At 37.1% G+C, this 25,804-nt stretch overlaps 1 long non-coding RNA gene across 1 annotated transcript; it reads left to right on the top strand.

The window, feature by feature from the left end:
• Nucleotides 1-7,046: 7,046 nt before the first annotated feature.
• On the top strand, nt 7,047-25,347 carry LOC149774092 (uncharacterized). The gene is made up of 4 exons (XR_016416960.1): nt 7,047-7,173; nt 17,863-17,977; nt 24,372-24,478; nt 24,931-25,347. It is a non-coding gene; the product is annotated as an uncharacterized LOC149774092 (long non-coding RNA).
• Nucleotides 25,348-25,804: the final 457 nt, after the last annotated feature.

Genomic DNA, 25,804 nt, shown 5'->3' with positions numbered 1-25,804 from the left:
GACAGTTTTAGACCGAAAAAAGTAGTACTTCAAGGCTCTGTCTATGGTATAAATATGTTCATGTACACTTTTCCATTGTAACTTTAAGTGTATAGACTGCAAATACGATGAAGCACAAATCGAGGACGTCGAGTGTTAGCATTGGAACAATGTTACTACTTCGGTCGAGAAGGATAACGACCTATATATGTATTCCTGCCCACTACCATGTAGGATGTATCAAACTGTATATTACTCAAGCGCTCTTTGTCGAGCGTGCTGGTGTGTGTGTACAAAAACAAATGGAATATAATAACTTTAACTGAAATATATACAATTAAATTCTATATAAAAGTGATGCGGCACCTGGGAGTAAAGCAAAAATGGAAGAAACAAATTTCCGGATCGCTACTATCAACAGCAATGGGATAGACAAAGCGAAAGCAGACAAAGTAGCCAAAGAAACAAACTTTGGTGTAATAATGATACAAGAAACACACTATAGAATTAAGCCAGAGTTCGAAATTTTAGTAGAAGACAAACTTAACGCAATAAAGATATGCAACAATTTTGCAAATAATGATATTAGAGTTGGTTGCAACAATAATATTTTTAAAAAGCTGGGAAAGGTTTGAGGAGGGGGGAATTTTTTAAGGGACGGTTGCTACGTGTTAAAATGTTTAATTGGCATATTATAAATGTGTACATGCCAGCTAATAGAAATAAGAAACTAATTTTAAAGAAAACTTATACACCTACCTGCAACAATATTCGATGGAAAATCTAATCATAGGGGGAGATTTCAACTGGGTAACTATAAATTAAACCAGTCTAGCAGGATTGATAAATTTTACGGAAATTTTTATGATCCATTAATATATATTAATACTGCAATAACCAACCAAAAGCTATCAGACCATTTCATGCTCACTATTGACCTAAAAATGAAAAAAATAGAAAAATGTGGGTCAGGACTATGGAAACTAAATAATAAGATTTTAAATGACAAAGAATATGTCGAAATAATAATTAAAAAAAGAAATTGAAACCGTCAAAAATGAAGAAAATATTAATATAATAATTGATTGGGATGTTTTAAAAAACAAAATAAAAGGAATAAATATTCAGTACTCAAATAGAGGGCGGAAAAACCCCAGAAAAAAAAGACAAACACGAACTCAAATTAGAACTAAGCAAAACAACAAACGACGATGGAGAAAGAAAAAAAAAAACGATTGACAGACAAAATTAAAATCGTTGAAGAAGACGAAAATCAGGGGAGAATAATAAGGGCGGGAAAATTTACAGAGATCTACAACGAGGCAAAAAACGTATATAAGCGAGAAGAATTTAGAAAAGGGGGTGATACAATTTTAAACAATATCAAAATAAACAATGTAACCCATACTGTAAAAGAAGATATCCTAAATAATATTTCCAAATATTATAAAGAACTATACACCACACACCACACAGAACATATACTTCAGCACAATCGACAGCTACTTAAAAAATGTCGACTGTGAGATGACATCAGCAGTACATAGAGACCAATGTGATGATGTCATCTCAGATGAAGAAATCACAAAAAGTATATCAACACTCACAAAAGTCACCAGGGAAAGATGGACTCATCGTGGAATTCTACCAAAAGTTCCACGGTGAACTGACGCCGATCTTAAACGCTTTGTATAATAATATAGTTTTACGTAAAAATAAAATGACTAAATCTATGAGGGAGGGAGTTATCACAATTATATACAAAGGGAAAGGGAATAGAGACGAGATTAAAAACTGGAGGCCTATATCACTTTTAAACACGGACTATAAGATTTTAAGTAGGATTTTAACAAATACAGTAAAGGGTAGGATAAACAAGATAATTAATGTAAATCAAACTTGTGGGGGAGGGATATACAAAACAATATTTTAAACATTAAAACTATAATTAACTACATAAATGAAACTGGTATGATGAGTGTTATGGTACTCTTCGACCAGGAGAAAGCTTTCGACTGATTTGAACAAAACTGTATAAAGAATGTTTTTAAAAAATTTGGTTTCGGACCCAATTTCCAAAATGGACCAAAATCCTACACACTGGGATAATTAAACGGGAAATGCACGAAAGAATTTGAAATACAACGATCAGTGATACAAGGATGTCCACTATCAATGCTAGAATACGTAATGGCAATATAAATCCTACGTCACACGATAAGAAACAACCCAGATGTGCAAGCAGGGGCGTATTAACCATTAAGCAGACTAAGCACGTGCATAGGACACCAGGGCCAAAGGGGGCACCACAAAGTTGAGAAAAGGGTGAAAAGAAAGAAAGAAAAAAGAATGAAGATTTGTAAAAAAAACTGATACAACTAGTGCAAATTGATCATGATGTTCTGTTTCTTGATCATGGTACACCCTAGGGTTATCTTCTCAGGTGTACGTGGAAAAGAGGGGCGCGCCAAGATTTGTCAGTGCTTAGGGCACCAGTGAGCCTTAATCCGCCCCTGATTATACAAGGCATACAAATACCAAACCTAAAAAAGAATTAAAAAATGCTCTAACATGCATATGATTGCAACATCTTTATAAGAGAGGGGAAATGCTATAAGCGTCGGGTTCCAAAATAAACCACAACAAGCACGAAATCTTAAAAATAGTTAACTGGAGGGGCAACCACACTGGATTATCGCCCACACACACACACACACACACTTACTGAGAGACACTGTAAAGGCTCTAGGGGTTTACTTTGGTAATAAAAAAAAGAAGCTGTAGAAAAATATGAACATATTATCAATAAAATAAGAGAAAATGTGAAAATCTGGCCATGGCGCCATTACCTATCATGGAGCGGGCCCAAGTGGCCAAGACTTATTTATACTCAAATATTAACATAATAATTAAATCCATAGATATGGATAATACAATTTTAAACAAAACAGACAACGAAATAATAGATTATATATGGAATCATAAAATGCATCATGTAAAAAAAGAGACATTATATAGGGCCAAAAGTAGAGGGGGCTTGGGGTTGCCGAGCCCTCTACTACTATAATTAACTAACATAATCAATAGATTTTAAAAAAAATGCACTCAGACCCGGCTACAGCGTGAGAAGCACCGTACATCTACTGGTTCGGCTTCACCTTGAGAAACCGACCAGAGATATACAAAAATAACAAATTAATATAAAAAAATCAAAGTGCCACGCAAACATATGAGAACTAATTTTAAAATATAGAGACAAAACAGATTTATGCAAAATTTAATAAGTAAAAGTCACGCTTGGATTAGGGAGGAGGTAACCAAAAATATAAAATGTAGAGTAGAGCAGGACAACTGAGGGGGTAAATTGGACAAAAAATTGGAAAAATTGGGGAAAATAAGATCTGTCAAAACACAAAGTATAATTTTTAAATACCTGCACAACACCTGGCTAACAGGCGAAGAAACAATCAAACATCGTATGCTGAGGATAATGCCGAAATGCCCTTTATGTAAAACAGCGAACTTCACCAAACTACATACGATTGTCCAATGTGATAAATCTAAACATAATAGGATAAAGTTAATAATGAAAATTTGCAAAAAATATAAGTATAACAAAAATAACATTTTATTCATAGATTTAGACTACGAAAACAAAATCGTTCTAAAATGTATAGACTATATAGTAACTACGATGATATCCTGTGGACAGGTGATAAAGATTTTTAAATAAGATACGTGGTAAAAATAAGAATATTAACCACAACAAGAACTCAGTACGTCTTACGACGAATAGATACTTACCGTCAGGTTGATATAACGCAATTGATGTTGGAATTGGGGGAGAGAGGGGGAGGGAGGAATAGGTATTACAGACCGAAGGGTCGCGTAGCGCAATTGCGAGCTGATGCCATACCCATACCCCCTCCTCGCACCCGACAACAGCCATATTTCAAAGAAAATTTCAAATTCTATTTCAAATATTTCAAAGAAACCCATATAACTTTTTTTTTTAAAGAGAAAAGGGAAGAAAGGAAGAAAGAAAAAAATAAAAGAATTTTGTAATTTAATTTTTTTTCTTCTTTCTCTGAAAGAAAATTCTAAAGACATATATAGGAAGGGATACAGGGAAAATATAAGGGGGAAGTAAATGGCGATGACATCATGGGGCTAAGTCACAGGGCTCAGTGAAGTGCATAGGCCCATCATGAGTCTTTGAAAACACCCAATGTAGAACATAAACAGACAAAATAAAGACACAAATACATACTGTATAACACTTAGTTTAAAACCCTACTAACTTCTCCCGCACTGCATGGTTGACCACTATAGAATAATGTGGTCTCATAAATACGTTTGGATCTTTCAATAAAGCATAATCAGATAAACTAAATAAAGGAGGCCTAACGCGACCCAGGAAAAACACATAGAGAATAAAGAAGCGTGAACCTTGGATCGAGCGTAACCTACCTATCAACATCTTTAAAGACTATTATGAGGAACGACACATATTATCACTCGAATAATAAAATAGGAAATTATTTTTTTTAAACAAAGTCTAAATAGTACACCATTCCATCGTCAAAATTAGAAAACCATAAAACAAATTAAAAGATACAATATAACATCATAAAGGAAGAAATACAACTGGGAAAGATATTTGATCTATACTTGCTGTCTCAAACATAAAGAAAATATAGCATACACACAATATAACACCATTACATATAGCAAACACTGAGACCTAGGCGACATATAGCAAAGGTTACAAAACATTTCAAGGGAATGAACTTCGAGCAAGGTGAGGGAAACCAGACTCGGACGAACAACCCTTTAGATAACACTATGGAAACATAAATACCCCATCAAAAATTCTAAAAACTAAATTTTTTATATAAAATTTTGTTTTAATAAAACGTAGAACACATCTGAGGGGGAAATACACAAATATAAAATACTTTTTATTTTTTTTGGGAAATGGGGGCATCTGTCCGTTGCCCCCCCCCCCACTCCCAAAAAAGTGTGTGTGTGTGTGTGTGTGTGTTATTATACCCATTACATTACTTGCAAAATATATATGGTGCTGACATTTTCGGCAAGAGGGAGACCTACCGATATTCTGCATATAATTATTTTAATGCTTTTCAGAGCGAGAGTATTGGGGCCTGATCTGTTCAATATATTTCTCAACTGATACAGCAGGTATAATCAGAGGCGTAGCGGGGGGGGGGGAAGGGGAGTACATATGTCCCCGGGCGCCAAGGTACAGGGGCGCCAAAATGAGGCTTACAACGTTACATTATAATAAGTAAACAAGGGTAATATTCAAAAATGTGATTAAACGGGGAGGGGGCTGGGGCGCCAATTTTATAGTTCGTCCCCGGGCGCAAAATATCATAGCTACGCCTCTGGGTATAATAGAGACCCCCCCCCCCCCGAGTTTGCCACAGAGCGCTCGTGTAATATACGGTTTAATACAAAATACATGATTGTGGGCAGGAATATACAAAATTTGGTCGATATACATGATCGTTGGTATCTACTCAAACGAGGGCCATGAAATACATTAGCAAATTCCTACAGTATTTTAAGGCAGGCGATTACGAATTATTTAAACCACGTTTTTCATCTGTCACAGATTTTATAATCATTTTGAAGTGGCTGCTTTATCTCGAGGAAAACGAGCGGTAAGTGTTATACAAAACAAAATCTTAATAGCAATTTGATCACTTTTGCGTCATTTGACAGTAAGAATAGTAATAAATAGAGGATAATTTCTTTTCCTACGTTAGGCCTAATACCTGGTATGTTTTTTAGTGTGGTACACACACAAAAAACAACCCCAAAACAACACTAACAACATTTTAAAAAACCCACAAAAACGAGTGCCGTGCCGAAGCCACGGGCTAAAATGCTTTATTATCATTTTTTTTTATTTATAGCATCAATCACAAATTGAAATATATACAGTATTAGCGTTGGAAAAGAAAGTTTTCTTTTTGTTATATTTTTTTTTCTCACCCTAGCGAAACACTTTCTGCAAATGACCTTAATAAAGAAAAATAATAAATTAACCTAAACCACTTTGAATGTCGACCGTATCTTTTATTTACACGGCATCATGCGCGGAAGAAAATACCAACTGAACCGGGATTTCAGACAGCAGATGAATTGAAGTTGATTCATTGAACATCATTAGCAATTGTACAATCAAACAGATGCAACAATGAAAAGTGGAACTATGAAAAATCGAGAATGTTAGATTTGCGAAGGATTTATTCCGAATCATTGTCTGCTAATAGAGAAGTCATGTCAGTTGCTGTGTCGGCGATGCCCACACAGCGCGCCGTCCAAATGTGAAGTTGCGTTTTGCTGACAGACATAACACTGTGCCATAATTTATCTGATGGCATGTAAAGAAGCTGCTTAAATTATAGTATTTAAAAGTTTCTTCATTTTGTAAGAGCTCAAGAAATTAATTCTGGTTTGAAAGACAAGATGACGGTAAAACTCAGAAGACGTAGCTGTACAGTACCGTTGGTGTTGGAGACGTCATAATAAAGGTAACTGCGTTAACTTCGCTTTTTGTTTGGTAATTTGTTGGATATTATCTTTTGCTGATCTTCTTTGAGCTTGGAGTAAATTTTACATTCTGAACATTTTTATTTGCACTTATCTGCTTAATATGTATTGCTGGGATATCATATAGAATATGAAGTCAGTATAATGGTACTATATTACATATTTGAATGATAAAAGACTGGTAAATGATATAATGATAAACTACAAAATAAATAATTTGCCCAATATCCCAAATATGTTAATTAAAACAAACATTGAATGTAAATTCAGATATAATGAGCAGTTGTAAGAAGTAAGAAATAACATTTTATCCATTGAACCTGTTATGTGTTATCATCATCAGTTTTAAAATAAACACATGGAGACAAGTTTGCCTAAATTCTAAAATTAACACACACACACACACACACACACACACATATGGTATTTTAATCTAATACAGAAATGGTGACATTGATATATGCAGACCAATAGTTTTTTTCTTCTACAAATATAAATTAAAAAGCCTAATTCTGAGAGTTTCACCTACAACATTCATGATGGGAAAGGGCCACTAATTAAGAGCTGACATATGTGGAAGAAAAATACCATCCATGTTGAAAAGGGCTAGAGGTAATGTGAGAAAACATAATTTATCAATCTTATTTAACATTATTGTTGATATTTTATCTCAACTGGTCAAAAGGCTAAGTGGGTTTATGTAATGGTCCAGAGTGTGTTATTTATTTCACATCCCCCTCTGTCTTTCAACAGTAAGAAATTAGCTACTTTGGAGTCCATAGTTCTGATCAATTTGTTTATATAAAACTTGGTTTTGGGCTTAAATCAACATCTTGGATAAATCTAATAATGAGCAAAATCCAAGTATATACATGTGATCATGTATAAGATTAGTTGAGTTTTTTAACCAGCCTAAAAGCCATACTTCCACAATATAGGCTAAAATCATTAAGTTGTCCTTGAAGTTTGATGAGTGTTAACCATTAATAATAATAAGGTGATCTTTCATCTGAGTATGTTACCACCGCATGCAATATTTATACATGTAGTGCAGTTTTTACTAAACGTAGAATACATGCTTATATAAATGAGATCTAGATTGAAGAAGTGAAGATGCATACAAATACATGAGGTTATAACCACTACTGCTGATTCAAGTTTGATCATGCTTGGCCATTGGGCTTATAGAGTCAAGTTTCACAATGATGCTTATTATGTGTGATAAAGGTATGGTAGTGAAGTGACCTTGCATCTGATTGGCAGAGTTTCTTATGATTTGCACAACAGTGTTTATGATCCAATTTAGATCTGACTTGTTTAATTATTTGCTTGTATGTCTGAGGCTATAAGCAAAATCTATGCATATAATGTGGTGGTTCTACATCTCACTAGCCATTCTTGCTACTGCTCTTAAAACTATTTCTCATTAATTTCATCAGACTTGGTGAATAGATTTATCTCATCAAGATATAGCAAAAGAGCAATTTTGTAAAAAAAATATTCATTCATATTAAACTCAAATTCTGCATCTGATTGGTTGACCTTGCAAATACTATAAGGGCTCTATTTCTGACAAAAAGATTATTTTGATCTAATGTAGCAGAAATGCTTATATGATCAAAACATTGAACATATTTGATGACAAATAAGAAATAGTTTTTCATGCAAATTTGATAAACATTGATAAATCGGTTCATATCATTAAAAGCTTGGAAGAGTTTGATTACATGTGAGACCATCACATATTAATCATTCTTTATTTAGAGAATTATTTTTGTCAGGATTTAGTAAAATATGTAAAATCAATATGGACTGGTTTTGTTATGTACAGCAACACTAGTTGTTTACTGAGTACTGAGGGAATTGGAGTAAGGCAAGGGTACATTGCAGTAGGTAACCTGGTTGACTTGATAACAGGATTTTAACACAAACATTTTTATCAGGAGTCTAGCATACTAACCATTGATTCACTGCAGATCCTGCCCCCATTAGTTACCTTTTAATACATAAAGCATTTGGGTTTTTTATGTCACAAATCCCATAGGGATTAAAATTAACATCATAGGTCTCACTGGATAGTTTCGTATTTTGACATCCCTCTAATTTTTAAGGTAGAAGGCATGAACCTAATTATCACAAGCCTAGCATTTATAAATTTACACATAAGCTAAATCTATAATGTGGTTCAGATTTACTTTGAGTTAGGCATGGAAATAGGTTGGCTTGTTGGTGACTGCCTGTCACAGTTAGATGAGCATTGGAGATCATATGCGTAACTTAGTCTGCAAATGAGCTGCCGACTTTTATTTGTGTCTGCTACAGAGGTAAATATAAAAAAATCTTCATGGTAGAGGGGTGACGAAAAGTATGCTAATTTGTTATAGTACTAGTGAACTTTATTCATGCATAAGGCACATACTGATTCTTTTAGTTGCCTTGTCACAGAAAAATATTGAAAATAGCTATTTCTAGTAAAAAATGAATGTAAAATGTACCTGCATCCTTTGACCCTACCAGAACCAAACTAAAAGCTCAAATTTGTGCAGCTGCTTTTGCTCATCACAAACATAATTGGGAGTATAACTGCTAACCCTACCCTCTAGCACACATTTCATTCATTCATTGGATTAAAGTCACGTGCACCTTTCGGTATGTGCGACTGTTTAGTTTGTACACGTTTGTGTACTTTTTGAATTTAGCGATTAACTTATACAATGCCCCCAAGCAAGCAAGCCGAAGCCCAGGTGCCCCAAAAGGTCCCGCCCAGGCTCTCATCGCTGCAACCTTCTCCATCGTTGTACTCCGTTGGTGGTCTGTTTCTGCATCCTGCATCTCCTTCCTCTCTCATTTCAGGCAGTAACCGAAGCACACCAGCAGCAGTATTATGAAATTTTCGTTGCAATCAATGCCCAGTTCCCTATATTTATTGGGCTATTCCTGTACTATCTTGCCAAACATGTGATTGTCACATACGCTTCAGATATTCCTGAGTTGTGAATTTTCCTATCTTTTGTAAGGTCTATTAAATTTTGTGTACTTTGCGTACTTGAATTTTCCGAAAAATTTTTCACATCTAGTAGGCTTTTAGTAGCCCTTTATTTTGTTTTGGAGATCTCAATTTGGTTAAGTATTTCGTACGTGTGGCTTTAAACCAATCAGTGTGTTTCAGGGCCAGTAAGTTGTTAGTCAAAAGAGGGCTTTCGTGGGTCAGAATGAAAGCCCTATGTGGTAAAATTTGTTTGTAAAAAAGAAAAAAAAAAAGAAAAGAAAAGAAAAAAAAGGTGGGTAGGGAGTGTGTATGCTATATTTGTGTGATGGCTATAGACATTTTTGTTCGTTTTTCTGCTTTTCCCACATATCCCGACAACACACATTCACGCTCACTTTCTCATTCACACTTATAAGTAGATGTGGGGGGGGGGGTGGCCTTATTTCTTTTGTTTGATTTCGGGAAGGCAATTCTTTTCATACTGGGGGGTGGGGGTGGTTTGATTATTTGAGGCATACTCTTTTCATTGTTTCTGCCTTCATTCCCCAAGGTCTGCAAGTGTCCTGTTCTTTCTTCTTTTACTGCCTTAGGACGTTTAACTTCATCCTGTGCCTTTTCCTGCTCTTCTTTATTTCAGCTCTTTCTGCCTTATCCCGTGTCCGTTTCTATTTTGGTCTTCTCGTCCTTTTGATACTGCCATGTTCGCCGTGAGATGTTTTCTTCGAGGGAAGTGGTTTGATTGCCTTTGTTTCCCTTCGCTTTGACCACTTGGCTATTTACCTGTTATTTTTGTTTAGCTTAGCTATTTGTGATTTATTTTAATGTATATTTTTTTTATTTTTATTTTTTTATATTTTTTTTATTTTTTTTTGATCCTACGGGACCTAGCATGCCGTTATAATTCCGAAACAGTGATTTTGTAATATTTTGTCCTTATCTGGTTTTTATTGTTCGGGTTATGATCGGCTGTGCCAGTCTGTGAACCCACGATACCGAGCCAGCCGTCACAATTCCCAAACAGTGATTTGTAATATTTTGACTGGTCTTTGATTTACTTTTTAATATTTTTTTTTTTTGTTTTTTGTTTTTTTTTGAACCTACGGGGCCTAGCATGCCATTATAATTCCAAAACAGTGATTTTGTAATATTCGTCCTTATCTGGTTTTTATTGTTCGGGTTATGAGCGGCGGTGTCAGTCTGTGAACCCACTAGCCCGAGCCGGCCGTCACAATTCCCAAACAGTGATTTGTAATATTTTGATTGGTTTTTTTCTTTTTTGGTTCGATCTTTTAGGTTTATTGGTTTTAATTTCTTTACATGGTCTCTCTTTATACCCAACCCTTCATTCGGTTTAGATTTGTCCCCTTTTGCCTATTTTGTTAATGAATGTCATGATGTTATTATAGGTCATTCCTATGTTATTGTTTTTTGCCACAAGTAACTCCGGGTATGTCCACCGTTCTCCTATTTGTTCCTGTTGAGATTTTAGTTCGGCCCTTTCCTGGTTGTATTTGGGGCATATATTTATTAAGTGTGCGATTGTTTCTGGAGTTGGGCAGTAGGGGCAGTTTTCGGTTGGTCCCCTTTTTATGTGTTTCCCTGCGCATCCTGCCAATAGTGTTTTACCTGTTCTTATTCTATTTATTATTGTTATATCGTATGGATTTTTGAAGGTCGGACTTTCGACTTTTCTACTTACTTTTTTCATCATCGTGTGTATTAGACTGTTTGCATCCGATTTTTCCCATAGCTCTTGCCACATGTCATTGATCTTGTCCCATGTTATTGATTTCAGTGACGCTGTATGCTATATTTTGGGCTTTTGGTTCGTTTGTGGCGTTTTTTGCTTCTGCATCTGCTTTGTCATTGCCTGGGATTATGGATGTGAGAGGGTATCCATACGAATTCAACGTGTTTGTTGTTTTTTTCAATCTCTTTAAGTAGCGATCTTGCATGATTAATCATATTAGGTCTGCTCTTGGATTGGTCTGTTGCTAACGATTGTAGTACACTGTAAGAGTCGCTTAGAATGACTGCCTTAGTTGTGGGGTATGTTTTGACGTATGTTAATGCCATTAGTATTGCCATGAATTCTACCGTGTATATAGCGCATTGGTCTGGGAGTCTTTTTCCAACGGCGACATCTAATTTTGGGATCACTATCCCTGCTGCAGTTTTATTTGGATTTTTGGTTTTTGATCCATCTGCGAAGATTTGCGTGTATGTCTCGTATTTGTTGTCAATGTACGTTAGTATTGATGCTCTTAGTCCTATCGGGTCATTTTGTTTTTGTCCTAGTTTACGTAAGCTAAGATCTATTTGTGGTGTGGGACAGGTCCACGGGGGGTCTGGGTAGTACCTTATTTTTTCTGGGTTGATATTTGCGATTTGAAATTTCCTTTTTAATTCTATAATTATTTTCCCACTAGGTATTTTATTATTTTTTCCTTTTGTATCGAATGGTTTGTCGCATGCTAAGAGGGCTTGTAGCGTGAGGTGGTTGGGTTGGTGTATTGATATTCGAGTCGAGTATCGCAGCATCAATTCCTTCCGCCTTAGGTCTAGCGGGGGTTCTCCTACTATTATTAAGATATCTTGTGTGGGGGTACCATTTAGGACGCCGGTGCATACCCTTAGCGCTTTTGATTGGACTGTGTCTAGTTTCTTTAGTAACGTGGCGTTCGCCGCTCCATATACCTGGCAACCGTAGTCCAATTTTGCTCTTATAAGTGCTCTATATAGGGTAACGAGTGTTTTTTGATCAACCCCCCAATTCACCCCTCTGAGGTTTCTGTGGAGGTTGATGTCTCGTTTGCACTTCGTTACGAGTTCTTGGATATGAGCTGCCCACGTGAGTTCGTGGTCGAATACCATACTTAGGAGTGTCGCTTGTTTTTCGAATTTGATGGGTACCCCCTTTAGGGTTAAGTTTGGAGTGGGTGGGGGGTGGCCACCTCCCGGATTGAAAACTATGCCTACTGTTTCTAGAGGTGACAATTTAAATCCCCATTTATCTGTCCAATTTCCTATATCATTTAGTCCTTTTTGTAAGTGCTTGGTCGTTTCTCTGCTGGCTGGGTTGCCAGTTTTCCATACGGCGCTGTCATCGGCGAATTGGGATAAGTCAAGGTGGTTGGGTTTTACCGCTGTTTCCAGGTCGTTTATCATTATATTAAATAAAGTTGGGCTGATTACGCTTCATTGTGGCGTGCCATTTTCCAGTTTGTATCGTTCGGAGTAGTCTTGTCCTAGTCTGACTTGTATCTTTCTATCGGTTAGGAAGTTAGCAATAAATTTGTATATATTGCCAGTTATTCCGTATGGTTTAAGTTTACTTATCAGTCCCTTAGTCCACATTAGATCATATGCTTTTTCCATGTCTAAGAAGATGGCTGTAACATATCTGGATTTTTAAAATTTTTCTCTAGATGCTAATTTGACAGCGGTTTCTAGTCTCATGAGTTGGTCTATTGTGCTTCGGTAGTTGCGAAACCCGCTCTGTGTATTAGCTAGTAGTCCTTTGCTTTCTAAATGGTATTTCAGCCTGTTGTTTACCATAGTTTCCATTATTTTACATATATTGTCTGTTAGTGATATGGGCCTGTATGATTTTATATCGCTTGAGGGTTTTCCAGGCTTAAGAATCGGGACCACTACTGCCTTTTTCCATCTTATAGGTATGGTACCGGTTTCCCATATTTTATTAATGAGGTTAAGTGCAATTGTGACAAGTTTTTTGGGTAGGTTCTTGTACATTTCATACCCCAAAGTATCCTCCCCGGGGGATGTGGTCTTTTTGCCGGCGAGGGCCTTTCTCCATTCGGCTTCTGTAAACGGAAGGTTTAGTGGGCCGTCATTATTTCCTGCTTCCTTTATGTTGTCAGAGTTGCTTTCCTCAAATTGCCTTTTATGATTTTTAAACTTATCCTCTAAGTTGGTATTGCTACACATGTTGGCGAAATAGTTTGCGAATAATTCTGCCTTATGTTTGTTGTTTTGTCCAGGTATGTTGGGGGTTATTGATTTAGTTTTGCCTCTCATTTTTTTAATTCTTTGCCACACCTCCTTCGATTTTGTGTTAATATCTAGTTTTGAGCAGAATTCTCTCCATGAGTTTTGTTTAGCTATCATAATAGTTTGTTTGGCAGTTTTTTCCTTTTCCTTGTAGTAGTTAAAGTCCCTATTATTTTTAGTTCTTTTGAATTTGTTTAGAGCTCTTTTTTTCTCTTTAATTGCTATTTTACATTCATTATTCCACCAGGGCACCGTGGGTTTGGGTGCTACTCGTTTAGTTTTAGGAATTGTTTCTTGGGCCATTGTGTTAATGGTTTCTATTAATTTGTCATTAAAGGTGTCAATGTCCCGGTGATATATGGTTTCTGGGTCGATTGAGTCACCTATCTGTTTGAACCTAATCCAGTTGGCCTGTTCGTATTTCCATCTTGGTGTGAAGGACGCTTTATTTTGAGGTATTCTAATTTGTATTTCTATATTTATAAGGTAATGGTCACTTCCCATAGGGTCGCTTTCATCAACTTGCCAATCAGAAATGCCTGTTAATCTTGGTGTGCATAGAGATAGGTCTATTGCTGATGTGTGGCCTGTTCTGTCATCTATCCGGGTGTGCATTCCGTTGTTTAGAAAAACTAAGTTGCATTTTTGTGCCCATTTTTCTACAATTTTTCCTTTAATGTCCGTCTTTTGACTCCCCCATAGTTCATTGTGCGCATTGAAGTCCCCGCATATTACCACCCATTCTCCACAGTCTTTAATCATTTTGATTGTTTCGTCTGCACTTAAATTGCGCTGCTCATTTGTTTCATAGAGGTTAACGATTAGTACCTGCTTAGTTTGAGCGGTTATTTTGACTATCTGTATTTCGAAGTCATTGGGCGGTCTACTATCTGTTAATTTATGCATTTCTGATGTAATTCCATCTCTAACAAAGGTTGCTAACCCCCCTCCTCTTGCTGTGGGGGATCGATGCTTTAGGTATTTGGTGTTGTAGCCTATGATGTTTGGGATACGTGAGGTATCATTTAGGTGGGTTTCCTGTATGCATATAACATCTGGTTTTCTTTCCTGTTCAAGTATTTTGTTATTTAGTTGGTCAGCGTGGGCCCTAAGGCCGCGTGCATTCCATTGCCATATTTTGATTTCTGCTCTGGAATCCATCTCTAGTGCAAAAAGTCTTAATAGTTTGTTTAATTTACTGTTGTTTTCGTTTTATGCGTGTTTCCTACCAGTGAGGGTGCTACCTGTTTATTTTGTTTTTGGTATCCTGATTTTTGTTTTGGCCTGCTTATAGTTTACCCCATGGGAGATCATATATTCGACTATTAGGGCTTCTCTAAGAGCCCTGGGGCATTCTGCGTGGTTTGGTTTGTGGTTACCACTACAGTTAGCGCAGTGCTGATTGGTGGCGCTACATGTTTTCCGGTCTGGGTGGTGAAGACCACATTGATTGCACCGGAATAGGTTTCCGCAACTCTTAGAGTAATGCCCCCAATTTTTGCAGTTGCCACAGAACCGTGGTTTGTTTTTGAAAGCAAAAATTTTTTTAGCCTTGAGTTTTTCGGCTATTTTGATAGTTTCTGGGGTGGCGCCCTTAAAAAAGAGTACCACTGCAGTGCTATCCTTTCCCCTTCTTGTTTTTAGGCGGATTGCTTTCTCTACTTCCTGTCCTTTACTCCTTATGTAGTCTACTATTTCATTGGTTTTATTTTGAGTTGATACGTATATGACTCCTTTGTTGTGTGTTTTTGGGGGGTTTGGGTCTATGTGTTGTTTTGTTCTGTTGTGTCTAGTGACCTGAACATTTATTTGGTCTATTCTTTCAATTTCCATATATTTGGCAATCTGTTGTTCAGTGGTGCATTTGATTATCAGCAAGTCGTCTCTAGTGCTTTTAAGCGTGAATTCTCCTTGGTGATGTTTGTTCAATTGCCATGCTATGGTTTTAAAGGCTAACTTCGTTATTTTGGAATTTACTCCCTTGACGAAGAGAGTCAGTTCAGCGGGGTGTTTCTTGTTTTGGATATTTTGCAGACTGGTCTTTTTTCCCCTGGTGTTTGTCTCTTTAGCTGACTTTCTTTCGTTGTCCATAACCGGCTTGCTGGGTCTTGTATTCTGACAGTTAGTGTGTTCCTTATTCTTTCTAACTGGTATTTGGGATTTGGTTTTCCTATTATTCTTACCTTTTGTTGAGTCGTGTGTGACTGCTTTATTTGTGGTAGGGTGAGGGCGTTCTGTTTCATCTAGTAGGTTCTCAGTTTGAGTCCCCTGGCTGCTAGTGTTTTTAACCAGCGTGGTCTGGGTTGTTTTTGTGCTTGTTGAGTATTGTTCCTCAGTTTGGGTACTCGTGTCGGATGTAGTTTTGCGGTTACTCGGTAGATTGTCCACATTCTCGTTTACGCTTGGTGACAGGTAGAGTCTACTCATCGAGTCAGTTGGGGTCGAGTTGAAAATTGGCGTTAAGAACTGTATCTGTCGTTTTTCTCTTAAGGGGGATGAGACTGCTTCGGAGTAAGTTTGCCTTAGTTTATCTGCCTTTAGGTTGACCAGGCAGCTGAGATAACTATTTGATGATGTGACATTAATTTTGTTGTTATCCACCTTGAGTTTCTTTATTTGATGTAAGGTATATATGACGGGATATTTCTTTAGTTTTAATCCTGGGTTTGTTTTGATTTCTTGCAATTTATTTGAGTTTAATTCTAGCTTAAAGCTATCTGTCTTAACTATACTTTATTCTACTTAGTACTATGAAAAAGCAACAGCTGTAAGGGGATATGCAAATAGCTTTTATTCTGATTTGTGTAATTAATTATTATATTACTATTATCCAATTTAAACTTATTGAAAATTATTTTCTAGCCAAATGGTCAAAGTAAAAGGTTTTACTTACCCCGATCCAATTTTCTTTTTAAGATCTTTAGAGTTTTTAAATACAGCCTTCTAATTATACAAGTTTCATTACATTGGTCAATAATTAGTCACATGTGATGACACTTGTAACTAATCAAACCACAGCAACTGAGAGCAGACTAAGCACTGATATTTATATGGTACAGTGGCAATATACAGTCTGTCTGCCGCAACACATGAAACAAACTGGACAAATCTGAAAGCCTTGAATTTGACTTTATTTATCTGTATGGTAGAACAGAACCTGAGTTGAAAAGCTTTTAAAGAAAGACCTTGATATCAAACCTAATAATAACTGCAGGAGTTATATTATGGATAATTAACCATTCTCTCAGTTTCAAACTGGGCATTCCATCCCATGGGGTTCTAAATGTAAACCAAGTGTAACTGATATCCTAATGAACTGTAAAGACCATAGCAGCACAACAGCAGGGGACCAGGTATGTCCAGATCCAGAAATCACAGACCAGTTTCAAACTGATGATGAACCACATAAAAATTACACATCTGCTAGAACTTATGTTATGAAGATAACTTAAATTGCATTATTATTAATCCTCCTCCTCACATTCATCATAATTGAGATGCATCATATATGTTTTATTGTAAAATAGTTTATGCAACATAATTCAGTGAAGACCTTTGCTGCCAATTTACCAGTGAACCATTTGTTTCAATGAACATATTTTATGTTGTAACAAGGAGCATCATTTAAACATTATGATACACTTATCATACCTGTATATGAAATCTTAATACTAACACTTATACTTGCAATACTACTACTAATAAAAACACCTGCATTGATAATTTGATTATGTTCAATTGGACTTGTATCTAAATGATCACCAGCTGTATGAAAAGACATATTTTAATATATAGATATTGGATGGAATACTAGTTACCACAATTGAATAGTCATATGATAAATGATATATTATTTTAAACAATTTATATTTGCAGTGAAACATACTTTTACATTATTTTCACTTAAATTTCATTTATAGAGCAGTATACTCTGCATTCATTAAATTACTGAAATGGTTATAATACAACAACAAATACTGCAACTTCCAGAATCACAAAAATCAAAAGATATAAACAAAAACTTCCCTACATGTATCAACAGTTGTCACTTAATAGACAGAACTCTGAAGATTTAGAATAGGATGTTAACAAATTAGGTATTCAAGTTAAAAAGAAAAAAACACCAAGTAAGCTTACTACCAAAAAATCAAACAATAACAGTGAATTTTAGTACATTCCCAGGAAACAGAATATATGATTTTTCTTAACTTGATCTGATACATCTTAAATCTATAGAAAATGATTCATATTGTATGACTAAAATATTATGTAAACAAAAATTCCATCACTTTTTTCAGATGCAACATGCATACCCCAACCCATCCTTCTTGATCATAAAGTATACCAGCATTCCACTATAAGATGGGGAGCTGTAGTGGCTCAGTGGTTAGCTTTCTGGACCTGTGAAATAAGGTAGGTTCAAATTCTACCATCAGACCAACCTGGGTTAGCTACCATGGTGTGTCCTTGGGCAAGGCACTATACTTAAAGTGCCTTGGCACTAAATAACTTACTTGTGTTGGTTTACCATAAAAGGCCAAACCAAACACAAAAAAACAACAACTTTAAAATATGAGTTTTGTCAATACTAAGTAATTGAAAATCATACTGAAGAAATGTTTTTGTTAATACAGATTAATGGATCTAAAAAATCTCTTTCTTCTGCAGGAGTTTAAAATGTTAAATTAAAAAGGTCATGGTACACATTGCTTTGTTCGTACACATCAGGCTCCGTAACCCATATCCAACTAAAAATTTTAGTAGAGTCTGAATAAAACATATTTTAATCTGGATGATAATATTCTTTCTCCATTCATATATTACACCACCAAGATTGATCCAAATAAGATTACATTTTACTATAACACTGAGGATGAGTATGCCTCTTAACAACTTACAAATGTGGAGAGAATGGAGTTAAACTGAACTTTGATTTCTTTTCAACCATAGCACAAGATGATCATTTATTATGAAAAAACCTGAATAAAGTTGGAGTTCATAACCATGACAGTCTTGATACAATATAAATTCAATATATTATTGTTGTCTTGAGGTATAGTTCTGTATATTACAATCTCACACAAGATCAGGGTATATTTTAGTACCATACAGTTAATTCGGGATTGTATTAATACCTATTCTGGTGAATGAACATTAAATAAGATTTACTATTTTGGAACCAGTTGCAATAAAGTTTACTAAACAAGAGAAAATATGACTTTACTATAATATCTAAAATGTAAAATCTGCAAACAGAATACTTGCTTGACTTTACACTTCAACTATATCATAATATTTATTTGAAATGAATTTATACAAATGGCATTAAATTTGGTTTCAGGCTGGTAATGACAATGGTAGTAGTGAATAGGGACGGTCTAGGGACTAGGGAACTTCCATGTTAAAAAGGGTATATCCACTCGAAAATCGAACCGAGCCAAACAACGAAATGAAGCAGAACTTCTGTTACAACAAGCATGCCTGTCCAAAGACACATCCTGTGGCATTCCTGAGATGCAAAAATTGCAAGATGCCCTAGCTCCACGATACACCTTGAAAGTGCACCCTCAAGAAGTGCGCGGGTCTCTGTTGTTTCGAGGGAAAGACTTTAAGGATGGAAAATACATTCACCTCTATCATCACGATGACCATTTCGATACCATTACCACTATCACTGGATTCCTGGGATACAAATATTACTGTGAGAAATGTGACTTATGATGGTTATAATAATCGAGAGCAACACAAACATTGTGGATCGAAATGCTCAGGATGTTTGGCCTCTCAACCCTGTCTGAGCGAAGGGCAAGAACCAGTGCATTGTCCTGCTTGTCTGCGCACATTTGTCAGCCCTGCCTGTTACCAACAACATCTGAAGATGCAAGGTTCACAGAAGAAATGTGCTTGTCAACTCCTGAGATTGTGCCCAATGTGTGGACAAGGTCTATGTATCAACAGTACCAAGGCACACGTATGTTCAGGAAAGAAAAAATGTCACATTTGTCACTGCATCGTGGACTTGGAACACCAATGCTACATACAAAAATACCAATCCCAACCAGAGAAAGAGGATGGTCACAAGAAGAAGAAAGGCAATTTCATCTTTTTCGATTTCGAATGCATGCAAGAGATCAGTATTCACATTCCTAATTTCTGCGTGGCTCATCGAGCGTGCGAGAAGTGATTCAAGAACCTATCTTGAGTTATTGCCCTCACTGCAGTAAGATTCCTGGAGGGCGTGAAAAAATCTTTCAAGGACCGAACACACTAGCCGATTTCACACAATGGGTCTTAGACCCCATCGACAAGACGTGGAGCCAAGAGGACATCGAACATTATTATGGAGATTGTCATTGTCATGCCACGGTGATGGCTCACAATTTCTCCGGATATGATGGACAGTTTCTTTTGAGATGTTATACGGAACGTGGCATCGAGCGTCCTAAAATCACTTTGAACGGAGCCAAAATCATTTTCATGCAAGTGGGACAAGTGCAGTTTAAAGATTCGATGAGCTACTTAGCCATGCCTTTGAGTCGAATGCCTAAAATGTTTGGAATGACAGAAATGGCTAAAGGGTACTTTCCACACTTTTTCAATACAGAAGCCAATCAACACGCCGTTCTACCCCATTTGCCTCAGGCTCACTATTACGACCCTGACAACATGCGTACCGAACGAGAAACTTTCTACGCTTGGTACCAGGCTCACGCCTCCGACCCTTTCGACTTTCAGGAAGAAATGCTAAAGTATCGTCGTTCCGACATGGACATTTTACGGCGATGCTGTGGAAAATTTCGAGAACTGTTCATGGAACACGGAGGGGTTGATCATTTAAAAGAGGCTTGCACCATTGCCAAAGCGTGTTCCTTAGTCTACCGACAACGATTCATGCTTGAAAACACTGTGGCTGTCATCAGTCCTCAAACGACCAACTATGTCAAACGTCAATACTCGGTCAAAGCCCCATGCTGGTTGCATTACTTGTGCGACAAGGAAGAAAAATGGATTCAGCATGCCCGCAACGGACAGGGCGAAAGATCATCGGAATGCATTCGGTCAATGGCTGGGACTTAGAAAACCCCAAGATCATGTACGAGTTTAACGGTTGCTTATTTCACGGATGTCCCGTCTGTTACCCTGACCGCGGCACTAAAAATCAGTTCTTACAACGAACCATGGAAGACTTGTACCAGGCCATTTGTCAGCCACGCCTAAAGTTAGAACAGGAAGGATACCAAGTGGTGGAAATGTGGGAACACAAATACAATCACCGTTTGAACACCGATCCCGAGTTTAAACGCCTCATGGAAAGTTACCAGTTCATGGACCCCCTGAACCCAAGTAATAGTTTGTACGGAGGAAGGACCAATGCCACCTGTTTGCTGTACCAAGCTGACGAAGAGAAAGGAGAAGAAATCATATACTTGGACGTGTGTTCACTGTATCCCTACGTGTGCAAATATTGTTGCTTTCCTGCAGGGCACCCACAATTGTTCACCGAACACATCGACCTAAAAAACATTCGACAATACGAAGGCTTGATCAAGTGCAAAGTTTTGCCTCCCACGAACCTATACCATCCCGTCTTACCTCGCCATTGCCAAGGCAAACTTATGTTTCCTTTGTGCCGTACTTGTGCTGAAACGTGCAACCAAGATCAACCTTGTCATCACACCCAGGAAGAACGGGCCTTGACGGGGACATGGGTCAGCGTAGAATTGTTCAAAGCTCTGAACATGGGATACCAACTGTTAGAAGTGTACGAAATTTGCCACTTTCCCAAGACACAATAATTCCACAAGGGTGACCCCACGCAGAAAGGCATTTTCGCAGACTACGTGGATGCCTTTTTGAAACTGAGCAAGAAGCCAGTGGCTATCTGTCCTGGTGTCACACTCCCGAAGACCAAAAGACATTCAGAGAGAAATTCTGGGCACAAGAAGGCATTACTTCAGATCACATTGAGAAAAACGAAGGCAGGCGATCGTTTGCCAAAGTGATGTTAAATTGCTTGTGGGGTAAAATGGCACAATGACCGTGTTTACCCAAGACGGAGTATTTGACCGAACCTTCCCGCTACTTTCAGATGATTCACGACAAAGCCAAATTCATGAAACACGTGGACGTCGTTCGTGAGGATTTGATCTTGGTGAATTACGAAGAAGATCTGAACTTTGTAGAAGATGACCCCTTTGGAAATGTCATCATTGCAGCTTACATGACAGCTCATGCTCGCTTAAAATTGTACGAAGCTTTAGAACTGTTAGGGGAACGTGTCTTGTACTTTGACATGGACAGTTGCATTTATATCGATCACCCGAGTCAACAGCACCCTGACATCGAAGGAGACCGTTTAGGAGCCTGGACAGACAAGCACCCCGATGACAAGATTCTAAGTTTCGTTAGTGGTGGTCCCAAAAATTACGGCTACGAATACTGGGCCAAACAAGGAGAAGTGCACACGAAGTGTAAAGTGAAAGGACTTACTCTGAATTATCGTACCAGTCGAGTGGTCAACTTTGGCATATTGAAAGAAGCCTTGCAGTCTAGAGATAGTGACCACCTATCAACCCAACAAGATTGTACGTTTACCCACACACCACATCGTCAGTCGACCCTTGGAAAAAGTCTATCAAATCGTGTAGCAGAAGCGAGTGCGGCTTCCCACCCACTTTACTTTGCCGTATGGACATGTCGGTATAAAACATTGGTTGTAAGAGGATAGCCACCCACCAGAAGGATGACTTCGCCGCAGCAAGAATCGAGTGAGAAATCCAGTGAGAACTCCAAGTTCAAACCCTACCATTTTCCAGTCTTCTTACCTGACTATTGTGATTGTGCCCGTCGATTGGACATGTTTCAAAAATGGCCTACGGATAGGGAAGGATTACCTTCTTCGTATGTTTTAGCTAGAACAGGATTTGTCTACTTCGGACCCGAGTCAGGATTGGGATACGAAGTACAGTGTTTCGCTTGCGGACTGAAGTTACGAATGGATCTATGTATCTACAAAGATTCAGCTATTCTGGAACATACTCGATGGTCTCCGCACTGCCCTTACCTTTCAATGGCCTTTCCACCCATTAAACTACGGTACAATTATGACGGTACCTTAGAGACGGTACCTTCCAAAACTAGACATAAACACATTGCATCCTATTTCATTGTTGTTTCTTTTCCACATAATAGCTTATTTTTTATAAAATGTTAAACTTTACTAATCTTTTTTCAAGATCACTTTAGTTTGCAAAAATACATCTTGTCATTTATTGGCATTCTACATTGAATTTTGTAAACTAGCTATAAACCTGACCTAATTACTCAACTTAACTGCTGACAGAAACAGTCTACAGTAAATGTATTTCATTTCTATAGCTCGATGGATAAACATTACATCTTTTAAAGCTGTGCACAGAATAGGCCGACATATCACGAGTCAGGAAAACATGGGGGTGGTATCCCCTGTGTCCAAAATTAATATCATTTTGAATAGAATATTCTAGTGACAATTGCCTCTTTTCAAATGGTAAGCATTGCTTTTTTTTATTTTCATCAATCTGTCAAATTCGGTATGCATTTTGCTTTAATATTTGAGATGGAAACCTTAGGTGCATAGAAATGTCAGACAGCATTGTACATCATGGATGGTGTCCAACATACTTTTATGATCATAAAACAAAATCCCATTTTTTAGTTATGGCCACTGATTTAAAAAATATTCATCCAAGCTAAATATAATAATAATGAGGACTTTGTATAGCGCCTAATCTTTAGAAGCTCTAAGCGCTTTGCAACATTAGACAACATAAAAACATACACAATGATATGATTACAAAAACAAACACCATGAAATTAGAAAACATAAAAAAACATGCTGAGAATATTTAAGGTAGTTAACATTATTAAGTCATTAAGTTTGTTTTTGTAGTCAGAATAAGTAGTTTTGAGAGCACTCTTGAATGGGATCACTGCGTCTTTGTGTCTAAGTTCAGTGGGCAATTCATTCCATGTTGCTGGGCCCTGGTATGCAAAAGAATGCTGTCCATGTGACTTTGTTTTCATAGTGAGAATAATGAGTATATGATTGTCGGAAGAGGAGTGTAAGTATCTTGCTTGTGTGTACACATAGGTGAGGTCGGATAGGTATGTTGGACTAGAGTCTGTCAGTGAAACGTAGCACAGAGAACTAATGTTGTGTTTGATTCTGGATCGAATGGATAGCCAGTGTTGGGTACAGAGCAGCGGGGAGGTGTGCTCTGATTGTGGTACTCTAAGTATGATCCAAGCAGCTATGTTTTGAACTTTCTGAAGTCTCTGCAGTAGATATTAAGATGAACCAGACAGAATTGAGTTACCATAGTCCAGTCTTGAAAGCAGTAATGAACACACAAGTGTTTTAGTGGCATCAACTGAAAGATATCTGAGAATGGAGCTGATGCGTCTCAGCTCAAGATACGCAGCCTTGCATATGTTCATGACATGTTGGTGCAATGTGAGAGTACTGTCCAGAGTAACACATAGGTTTTGTACTGATTGTGTGAATTTAATGTTGGTGTTGCTGATATTTATTGTGTGAGGTAAAGGATGTGAATGAGAAAGTCTTTGATAAGTAAGTATGGCTTGATTTAAATTGTGTTTTTCATGTGACTTGCCAGAGATTTTTAAATGAATTGATAAAGTAACTTGAGACACATTTCAAAGTACATGTTTTAAAAATATTCCATTGATTATTGCTGGCATTTAGAAAAATGCAATGCATCCTTTGTTGTGAAACTTATTTTAAAACATTGTATTACTCATGCAGAAGCCTGCTTGAAAACTAATGGCAAAGCAAAGGCAAATGGAATGGAAGAGACCATATCAGAGACCCTCAAATATGCACCCAACCAACGCAGAATGATAAAAAACAAGGTAATCCAAATGACTCTTATTTCATCAATATTGGATTCAGTTTCGTCTTTTAAAGCATAGTATTTGCAAAGCGGATGCATTTCTAAACTGATAACAAAATCAGCTTATCCTATTGCCCAGGACTATCAGAGCTAGAGTCCAGCTAACTACAATATGCATATATCTTGTCTGATCGGACAAGTGCCTCCATTTGGAATTTTTATTCACATGAAATATTTGGATGAAATAAATTCATCTTTGTGCAAATTGATTGCACCATCCACTTGCCAGAAATGACAAGTAAGTGCAAAGTTATCTTGTATCATGGCTTAACGATAGTAAGGGAAGCACAAGTGCAGTGAAGAAAATTTCATACATTTTTATAATGCTGATTAACATGACTTCTGCATATGTAACTAGTGCTGAGATGATATGACTTTATTTAAGCATTACAATTTTGTTTTAATTTGCAGGTGCCTGAGCAGAAGAAGTAATAGATAAACTTTACAGTGGAGTTGGAGACTGATTCTGATTCATAATCTTAATTAAATCTAGAAAATAAACATTAAAGTCATATTAAAATATCTGTTGTATTGTTTCCTTCTTTCATTTTTCTCTTAAAAACAAATGTCTGAACCTTTAGTCTGTAAATTCAGTGGATTTCTTATCAGCCCATCTACTTTTACTTTACACCATGCTACTTTAAAAAAAAAATGAATTATCCCCATTGGGGTAGGTCCCCCCAACCCCCCACCCTACTTTGTCAACTTACCTGCCACATTTAAATCTAATGGAAGGCCCTGCTGTAAAGCCTGTTAGTAAAACTACCCAACAAGAGGATTTCATACATTTGCAACTCCTAGATGGATGGTAATGTTTTCATTTTTGTAATGTAGATTTGGACATTCTTGCCACCAGTATGGAATATGTGTTTCAGAAACACAAGCAGCTTTCATCAGATTTGCATATAGGTTTTATATGTTGTGAGTATGTTGTAGGAAGTTTTTTTAAATAACATCATATGAGATGATGCCAGTGGAAATGGCAGAAAAGTGTCTGTATTGTTCACCAACTACACCTTGTTCTTACAAAATGTGGCTGTTACACATTCCCATGATGATGTCACTGACAGCCATCAGTGAGGAATGCCCCAACAAGCATAATACAAATTGCTTCCATTGTAATTGTTACAATTCCATTCTGACCACTCCGGTGTCCTAGTGGTTAGAGCGTCCGCCTCAGAAGCGGGAGGTCATGGGTTCAAACCCCAGCCAAGTCATACCAAAGACTTACAAAAATGGTATTAACAGCTACCTCGCTAGACGCTCAGCATTAAGAGGTTAGTGT

Source organism: Sinohyriopsis cumingii, unplaced genomic scaffold (genome assembly GCF_028554795.1).
Source record: "Sinohyriopsis cumingii isolate HCF-2022 unplaced genomic scaffold, ASM2855479v2 utg000426l, whole genome shotgun sequence".
NCBI lineage: Eukaryota > Metazoa > Mollusca > Bivalvia > Unionida > Unionidae > Sinohyriopsis > Sinohyriopsis cumingii.
The sequence above is the reverse complement of the archived record's forward strand: the minus strand, read 5'-3'. Positions and strand labels throughout refer to the sequence as shown.